Genomic DNA, 9,969 nt, shown 5'->3' on the forward strand with positions numbered 1-9,969 from the left:
TGACAGAGCTAGGAGACATCCAGATGGGGGAGTCACAGGTCGCGGCTCGCTGAATAGCTGTGAGCGATTTGGAGCTCAACCACCTCAGACCAGCCGGGCGATTCGAACGTCGGCCGTTGCAAGCATCGGTAGGTATTTGTTTCTCGACAAAAAGCGTCCGAAACGCCGGGAATAGATTCCGGCCAAGCATTGCGAGAGGAATATTCTCCCCGGAACCGGTTTCTCAGGAAAAGCGCCCGAATGAAAATAATCGAATCCGCTTTGAGAAGCGTATTCCCGAGAGGACAGCTCGGATGACGGCTGGTTTTCGAGTTCGGCTCTGCGAGCGAATGCGCTCCTGCTCTTCTTCACAGTTCGCAGTCCTCACCTCATTTGAGGACGGATCGCGTCGTCAGTGGCGCCGAGGATCCACGTAGCGCCACGAGAGAACCACCGTCGTCACCGCTAGTATTCCTCTGGGAGCAAGTTAGAGCCGAATAAACTTTTCCAAACTTCCGATGGCACGAGGCTGCACACGCGGAGCCGAGAGCTGTACCCCCGCAAACGAGTCGAATGTCAACTTCAACAGTCTAGTCTCTGTTCTCAATGATTCGGAGGAATCTCCCTGAATAATCCTGCCCCGCGATTGCGAATCATAGAGGTCTGACCTTCATTTTTCAACCCATATGTGGCTTCCATGGGGATTCATACAAGGTGCGTGACCCCGTCATGACCCCTAGCTAATTATTCTCAAACGAACCCCGTGGACGAATGCGTTTCTACGCTCGGAGCTTCTGACGAATCCGTGGTCAACAGTCCTGGGTGGTGTGTGAGGAGGCAACGACGTCATTCTCAGTCACTCGATAAAAATCGCTCGTCAAGTAGGCCATGCGGAGCTGTCGTGAGAGCATGGTGTCATGTCAGAAGTCCCCTGTTCATCTAGATGGGCGTCACTGACCGGCATTGGTATTCGAGTGACGTCGCGTCGTCGGTCGGTCTGACTTTCTCTCGACGAGTCAAGTCCGGGACCGTGTTGGATGCAGGAACAGAAAGAATCGCACACAGTGTCTCTCAATTAGCATCAACGAAACGTTGACAGAAGCCGAGACCGTCGATGAGGTGAGCTCAGCGGACCTTCCAAATGTGGCCAAAGGGCCTAGGCTCCTCAGGGGTCACGAACGGCGCCGGTGCATCGCATACAAGGACCACTGCGATGCGAGGGTTGTCCATCAGCGCTGGATGAGAGCGACGAGTAGTCCAATTATTATAGCATGCGACACTCCTCTTAAGAAACGAGCGTAATAGACTCTTTCTGCAGCTTTTGTCTCGAGCGAGAAGACTGCTCGACAGGAGGCTGCGAGTCCCTCCGGATTCGGGAGGTCCGGGATCCGATCTCGGAAGCATTAGCCAGTCAGCGAGCTTGCGATTAGAGCAAATATCCTTTCGCTGAGAGCTCACATGGATTTGACGGATATAAAGCAAATGAGCAGACTTTGTTTCGGAAGCTCCCCGCCCGGAAATCCGCCCCGAAAATTTTTGAGAAAGCATGATCAGCGGAGTCGTATTTGTTAGAAACGCCTCTTTCACTTGTCTCCTTTCTCATTACTAGATGGATACGACCGTCTATAGAGCGACGGATGTTCGCGACTCGGAAATGCTGCTCACCGATCGAGGCATCACTCGCCGACCATGCGATAGAGGAGCGCGAGCGTCTGCATCTGGATCGCGCGGAACGACCTTGGTCCTAATGGGCTTTTTGCGCGTGGCCAAGTCCTTCAAGTGCGAGACATTCGTTCCATTGACAGCGTGAGAAGTCGCTTCCTGTTGGAGGAATGAGGTCGGCGTCACCCGAGCGAGAGTTGCCCGGGTTCGAATCTAGCCGCCTGCGAATCATTCGGATCTCGACCCGTTTAATCATCCGATTCAATTGCCTGGCTGGGGTGCGTCGGCGGACTCATCATGTGGTCTGTGCCATACGGCGATTTCTGGTGAGCTGGTCGTATGCAGCCGTATTTGAGGCTTGGGACTGAAAGAGCCCCACAGAGACCGACGACTCCTTCATTGCGATGCATGCGCCTTCAAGGTCTGAGCTCCATCTACGCGGTTTCCAGATGCGACTTTTGTCTCTCCAAAGAAAGCATCGAATAAATGTGGGAGGAGCCAGCGAACGTGAACGGCGGGTGATTGGTTCTCACCCTGAACGACAGGTTCCAAGAACTGGACAACATGTGGTTGGAACTGCTGTTGTGCTTGATCGGCGAGGAATTCGACGACAAGTCGAATATGATCTGCGGCGGCGTGGTCAATGTCAGGCCAAAGGAGACAAGCTCTTCCTTTGGATCGCGCAGGCCAACGCGGAAGAAGAAAACATGGTCTCCGGGAAGAATCACCCAGATGTTCGTTGTATATTTTTCTACAGTATCATGATTATTTGTTCAAGAGTTTTGATGGAGTCAATGGGGAGAGTTGACTCCCTCAATCACGCACTCTCTCCCGGAGATTATGGCAAAACGATGTGTTTCTCGAAACCTTCGTGTGTCGATCATCTTCGATACCGAATTCAGGTTCCTCCCGCTCGAGGAGGCAAGCTAAGGGGCTGATGGAGAGTGCCTGAGCGCTTCCCCTCTTTCCCTCAAATGATGTAGACCACGCTCGGATTGCGTATTGCATGATCAGAGTTGGACCTGCCGGGGTGTGAACTTGATCAGGAGGCATTGGTCTCCCTACAGTGCTGTCTCGCATAACATCGTAAATAAACTCGGGACGTGTCAGAAGCCGCTGGAGGAGAAAGAAATGTCTAGATATGACATCATCCCCGGTCACCGTGGATATTCGTCCTTTAATTGAAATCGGAGCCTCGTAACACGCAGATCGTGAGCTTCATAGATTTTCAGAAGCACTTTCGAAATGTTCTGTGGCTCTTGCCCGATCATTCAGGTAGCGGGGAGTCGGAATTGAAGGCTTCTCCGGCAGCTCCGCATACGATCGTGGCGGGCTCGTCAAAGGTTGATTCTGGAAAAGAGCCCACCCGAATCCAAGGATTGGCCAGTGACGTCAGATATGCGTGTACATAGCAAAATCCTCAAATTTTCTCCCACGAAGCGAAATCGGCGAGACTTCTCGTACAGCCCCCGCTGACACCGATTCTGGGTCTCCGATCGCCAGCGACCACAGTCCTAGACTTCGGGTTCAGCCTGATACAGGTCGTCTATTATTCGTACCACAGTCTTGCTACGAGCCGAAGGACTTTCCGTCAAGAAACGACTTGAGTCCCGGAAGGAATACTCCACAGCGAATTTCAAGTCCGCCTCTAAACTATTAATTATTATGTTTGCCCTCGCTCTGACAAGGATTCCGCCCGGAGAATATCGGAGCAAGTCTGCACTCGATTCTCCTCCGAGACCGTCAGTCTCGTCCTGGCCCCCGATGGCCTAGGATTTCCCGAACAGACCCGGAGTCAGACCCCGAAGTTCCCGATCCCACCTTCCGCCGACGCGACGTCATGACACGCGCGCGTCTCGGACTTCTCAGAGGACGCATATCCCGTGAATTAGAGGCTCAGCCGACATCCCCGCTTGACCACCCCTGGCGAGACTTCCGAGGGATCCACACAGCCTGATTGAATGAGAATCATAGTGTGCGGTATCGAATTTCCTCGAGTGTTCGACCCCAGGGATAAGCTCTCGCACACGCAAAAGCCTTCTACCGCAAACTACCTCCATGAGTACGGTAGCCATCGGAACGAGAGAAGAATGGACGAAGAGGCTAACCATGATTCAATGTTCATCAGGCAAAATGAATCTATTCTAAACATTTCGCGAATATCCCCGCACGACGATTGAGAATGCACTTATAGTACTGCCCAAAACTCAGGCGCTTCCTGGGAGCGATTAAGATAAGCTTCGAAACCTGAAAGAGTTCCACTCAATCGCCGCCTGGCCCATCCACTGCCTCAACGACTGACAGCAGCTTCCGCCGACCGAAATCGCAAATCAGGTGTCTAAACTCGTCGACACTTGTCTCAGGGACCAGCCGTGAGGGAAGTAGAAAACTTTGACGAATTAATCCGTGATTCCTACGAATTCCGATAAAAGCAGTCCATAAACAAGATGCTTGTCGGAATGAGCATAAACTTATTGGGGAGAAGGAGTCGAATCAGCGCATATTGACATAAGTTCAACATGTGGCATTAATATGTGAGGATCTGGCAAACTCCAAGCGATGTGGAGCCAAGACGTTAGACTCCATGCCCCGATGCCCGGGGAACGCCAACTGGGGGTCTCGGAACCCCTCAGGGGTCCCCTGCTCTGTCCCAGGGGGTCCGTGAGTTACCGAATGATGATGAAATAATTATCTCATACGGGTCTTATATGAGGCCATGGACTCCCTGATTCGAAGGGAGCCACGAGACACGAAAAGGCTGGTAATTGCTGCTCCTGCCATGGAGCATGTGTGAAATCAATCCTCCGCTGCTAGTATGCGTCTAGCAGAAGGGAAGTCGGGAGTCCAGGGGGGCATCGACAGGCGAATCATCATCCTCACCGAGGATCCTTTTCCCCTTTCGGAGTCTTTTGGCATATTCGCATTCGATCGAACGAAGTCGTCAAGAGGAGCGGCATAGGAAGAGAGGCAGAATCGCAGCTTCCACAAAATTTTGGTGTCTGGCCCCCGACTCCTAATCTCGGCACATTGGAGAGGACCCGCAGACGCTCCTATCGGTCTCTCACGCATTATCGGCAAAACATAAACAGATCCAGCCATTCACTTCCATCGATACATGTCGCCCAAGCGCTCGCTCGCCCGGCTGACTGGACAGAGGGCTGGTGGAAAGACGGAAAGACAAACCGACTGGGTGGCTGGCTGGCTGAATGACTTGACTGACTGACTGACTGTCTGACTGACGACACGGTCGGTCAGCCGGCTGGCTTGTCATGGTTGTGTGTGCACTTTCCCCTGCCCTCTCCGTTTAGCACGCGGCTGTATCGGTTTGTGTCATTCCTGCGGCTCACAGAATAGCAGCGCTAGACCCTCGTTCTTGGTGCCCACGAACACGCTTTCTGGAGTAGTTGCGCGATTCAGTACCGTTTCGTACGTGCGATCGTGACAGGCAGGAATTGCAGCGAAAATCTCGGAACAGTCGCGAACCTTCTCGAGAGCGAGGCTCTCCGGAAACCTCAGAACGATTTGTGCACTCTGCGTTATCCAAGGAACGTGGATACTGTGGTGGACGACCTTTCAGTGGAGCTGTGTGCGCGATCGCTCAACAGGATATTGTTTTTGCTCTTGCGAGCAACGCTGATAATAATGCAGGCCCTGTAAGTTTCTTCATAGTCCAAGCATGGAATCTCGATCTCATGAGCTCAATACCGGAACCGGTGTGCTCCACGTCACGCGTCTTCGGACACGCCTCGCGGTTTTGCCCGGCAATCGTTGGAGGAGTTCGCGGGTTCCTCTCCAGAAAGAGTTTCCCCCTATCGAGGAGAGGTTGCGATAGAGAGTGATATTGTTCCCTTTAAGAGTCCCGGGATCAGTCTTTCAGGCATTCCTAGCTCGTACAGCTCACTATAGGTGGGCTCGAAACCTATGATTCAAAGACGAGTTCTGATGGGTCATCCCGCGGTGCGGTCTTAGAGCGGGAAGAATTCCCGAACGTGGGGTCTCAGGCCAAACGACTTATTCGGAGCGCGCACGGCAAATAATAATCGGGAGGGCCGTATGTGTTCCATCCAGTCTGAGACATTTCACCTTCCGGCAACGCTCAAGCTCGGGATAATCACTCTCGAATCGCTTGATATTCATCTTGTTCACGCCGTCAAGCTCGAGGAGTGATTGCCCCGCGCAGATTGAGGGAGTGAAGCCGGAACCCTCGATTGAAGAAGTCATTCGAGACAATTTAGCTCTCGGTATGTCGAAGCGACATTTTCGTATAGGTGAATGTTCCTTCCTGTATTCAAACTATGTCAAAAAAGCAATGATGCCGGTCGTTGACAAGCCGAGATTACGCGCGTAAACGCGGTGATTGTCCAAACAATTGGCTCGATTGTGTCCCGTTACGATCTGAACATCGAGCAAATAGGATGGCAGAGCCGATATTCGACCGTTTTCGGTTCTGTTTTGAAAAAATAAGCCGGGATAATGGTCTGATTGCTCTGACGAACACTTTTCACGACAATGACCATAGACGTATCCGAAGTTGTTTCTGCTCGACTCCCGACGACTAACTCGCAGCTAGAGAGCTTCGGGTAGCCTACGCGACTACGAGGAGGGATTCTATGGTTTCGGAACGGTCTTCCGGACCCTGGTGACTTCGGGAAACGATATTCGTCTTCGTCGTCGGCCCCGTCCCGATCGGCCTGCGGACACCGCTCGTTTTCGAGTGATAATTGCGAGGGAAATTAAAGATGATATCAAACCGAGAGCGGCCTAGTTACTCGCGCCGTGGTCGTAATTTCTAAGATGCGTTTTGCTCCTAACAAGCTGACGAACGATGGCTATCAGCCGTGCCCCTTCTCTCAGCGTCGTGTCGCATATATTGAGGTCGTCGATGAAAGCATGCTGCTGCTGCCATTACTTTTCATCTAATTGATTAGTATTCATTCTGATTTCTCGTTTTCGGCGAGCTCGACGACCGCTCCGATGGACGCCCGGTCGCGATGAGCAAAGCGTCAAATTGAGGGAACGAGCAGAAAGGCCTGCCGTGGAATCACGAAGTGCTCATCGCGCCGCCGCTCGAGATGAACAATTCGGAATCAAACATTCCGAAAATCCGGAGAGCGATCAGTGATAACGCACGAGCCCCGGACGGATCCGAGTTCTTCCGGAGAGCTTTCGAGAGTTCGATCCTAGGAGGATTCTCACGATAATGAGGGGCTCGAATGAATGGAGTCCCTGCGAGGAGGATTCTGATTAATTTTTCGATTTTGCTCTATCCTCTCGAATTTTCCTCCTGTGGATTCGTGTGCATCTTTATTTCGCGTGTCGCGAAATCCTCATCCCGAGCCCCTTCTCTGATCTTTCGATCCGAGTCGGGACGCACCATCCGATCAAAGTTCAGCCGACCAGAAAAGAATGCTCTTACGCTATTGAAAAACGCTGTTCGATATGTCACCGTCGGTCGGATTATAGTGGTCCCTCCTCACATCGATAGCGCGGCGGGGCCGACTCTGCACGGCGCCACCCGCCGGCTATTTTCACTCACCGGAATAAATGGATGTTTCTCATTCTGAAACTTCCAGCTCCGATTGGGGTCGGAGGATATTAATCAGGATTATTTGCGCTAGCCATTCATCCTCGGGAGAATAGGCGAGAAGTATGCTTCGGGACGTTGCAGATCCAGAAAAAATTTAGGCGTCAAAAGTCAATTTCTTCCCTGACCCCCGGACCCGGCGACACTCTTAGCAGTCCTGAATCTTCGCGCAAACACAAACATCGGCTCTATCGCTCCGTCCGCCGACGCCACCTAAATGCGGAAAAAAATCTTCGTCTATCCGTCGGCGGCAGCCTCCAGGTCACCGCAGCCGCTCGAGAATCGATATTCGGCAGAAATAAACAGCCGCGATTCCTGACGCTCTACCACAGTCCCGAATAACGGTTCCGCAAGATCCCGCTCTTATTCCAGCGATTCCGGCGTTCTGATGAACTCGAACTAATATTCGGAACTTCAGAACGCTGAGGTCGCGAAACACCATCCTTCGCTTCCCTAGTTCCACTCTGGGTCCCGATCAGTTTCCGCTAAATCGCACCAGAAGTTTCCTGTCGCGCTGTCAAAATACCACGTACATACGACATCTTCCGCCAGCGCTCCTCGGCTTCTTTTCTTTTCCACTTCGACCCACGTAGATTAAGCGTCGGCGCAGCGTTGTCGATCGGGCGGCGGCGTTTGGCTCGCAATGAAATTGCGTCCCGCGGCAGAACGGCGGAGAAAGAGGAATGCTGAGCTTTACAGTTTTTCAAAGTGACACTCACGAAGTCAGAAGTGAAAGTGACGCGTCAATCTTCGGATCACGGCACGATCACAATCCCAGCTTCACTTCATTCCCGATCTCCATGGCCACAAGGCGAGGCAATGGAATTTGCTCGGTGTCCGACCGATATTCTGGTCCCTCAGGAAGCGTCCATTCCCGTCCCGAAGAACTTGCCTCGAGCAGGACCGCTTCATTAAGGCACAGCCGCCGACTGGGTATACGGCTGCGCCAGTCGGAACATGAACCGATTGCGGATACAGCGCTGGAAAATTCTCGAGCTTCCGACTGCTCATCGGGAAGTGTCCCGGCCCCGCGAAAGACTCCACAGAAACGGGACGGAAAAGTGAAGAAATACTATTCAGCGACCGCCACGAACCATGACCATCGCCGCAGTTTGAGTGGAACACACGCAAGCGAAGTGACCTCATGTAATGGGATAGCATCTGAGCGGCGGCGGTAACTTCAGCTGTGCGCGTGACCATAGAAAGCTCCACCGATTTCCAGAGAAACGGTCATTGTTTACTCAGTCAGTTGGAGTTTTCTTGTCCGTCCACTAACACGATCGCTTGCTCGTTCATTTACAAATTCTCCGACTTTCTCGTAATGATCGATGCTTCGTGATTTTTCCCGTGCCCATATCGCTTGGTGTCATCCTCACTGACCTCGTCAAGGTCAATATAGTCCGGTGCAGTCGCGAAGGCTCACCACGGACGTTTACACAATTGCGTGAGGATTGCCAAAGAGCTTCTCATCTTGAGCGGCTTGTCTATTCAATGATCCAAACAGAAGATCAGCGATCAGCGGACCGCGTCGAATAACGTCTGCGTTGAAGGAGGTGTCGACGTATTACCACAAATGTTGATTTTCCCTTGTGAGCGAACGGAAACACGAACGACCATGCCGATGCGAGGCAGATTTTCCAATGGAATTCGGGCGATCTTCAATGGGTCTGCAATCTGCAATACAAAACGTTTGTGCCCAAGCCGATTAGGAAGCACGTCTCATTTTTCACATTCCTCGTCAATGTACGTCCCGTTACGTGTTCCTGCTTCCACTGAAAGACGTGAACTTATCACGGACTCTCATCGTAGGCAGATCGGCAATGTGCTCACACGCAGTCGACCGTCTCCGCCAGGAGCCACAGCTACGGAGACGTTCGTTTCCGTCGGCCGCGGTATAGAGACAAGTTCTGTCGGGCCACACCCGAACGTCGTGCGGGCTTGCTCGCTGAAAGATTTCGGTATTCCAAATCGAGCAGCGATCAGGTGTGGGTCTTTTCTGCTGATTGCACTCGCAGATTCACTGTTATACATTAATCCACGGATCAAGGTGAAACGTGACGGTTGAGAGGAGAAATCACAAGGTGTCTCGTCGGGAAAATAAATTCCGGAGCGTGAAACCGCAATTCCTCTTGCTGCCTTCGTTTGTCATACTAGAAGTCTTGGTTGTTGATGTTTTGTATTTTTTCTATTACGTGACGAAAGCTGTTGATATTTCCAATGTGAATATCAGACCGGTCGACAGCTCACTGATTCTGAGTCTTGGACTCGTAGTTTCTGAAGACGGCGGCCCATGCCGCAAGGAGTTACAGGGTGAGAATTATGATACTAGTTTGCCTAGTATCTGGGCTGAAAGGGCTCACAGACCGTGGAGATAAGAGTGGTGCTTGAGTTTTTTGCACTAGAACTTTAGGTGGAATGAATTATAGCATGATCGATAGCGGTTGCGACCGTAAGATGGAAATTCCGTCTCTATCGGGAGACGTACGATTCACCGTCGAGGCTCTGACGACGTTGAGTCGATCGCGTTTCGTGGGTTGCAACCAAGGTCGATGATCACCACGAGCCGACCATCGGCGGCGGACTGACTGTCTTCGGGCAGAGCCGACGAAGAAGACTTCTGGACCACGCCGTATTGTCGTTCACTTCGAGTGCTTTGACTCGCTGGACACTCGAGGCCTCAGAGGTCTCGGAGTCATCCATTGAGTTCGAGTCCGTTCCCGCGAGGCCTTCAGGTCCGGATCGTA

This window comes from Galendromus occidentalis, unplaced genomic scaffold (assembly GCF_000255335.2).
Source record: "Galendromus occidentalis unplaced genomic scaffold, Mocc_1.1 scf7180000077532, whole genome shotgun sequence".
Lineage (NCBI taxonomy): Eukaryota > Metazoa > Arthropoda > Arachnida > Mesostigmata > Phytoseiidae > Galendromus > Galendromus occidentalis.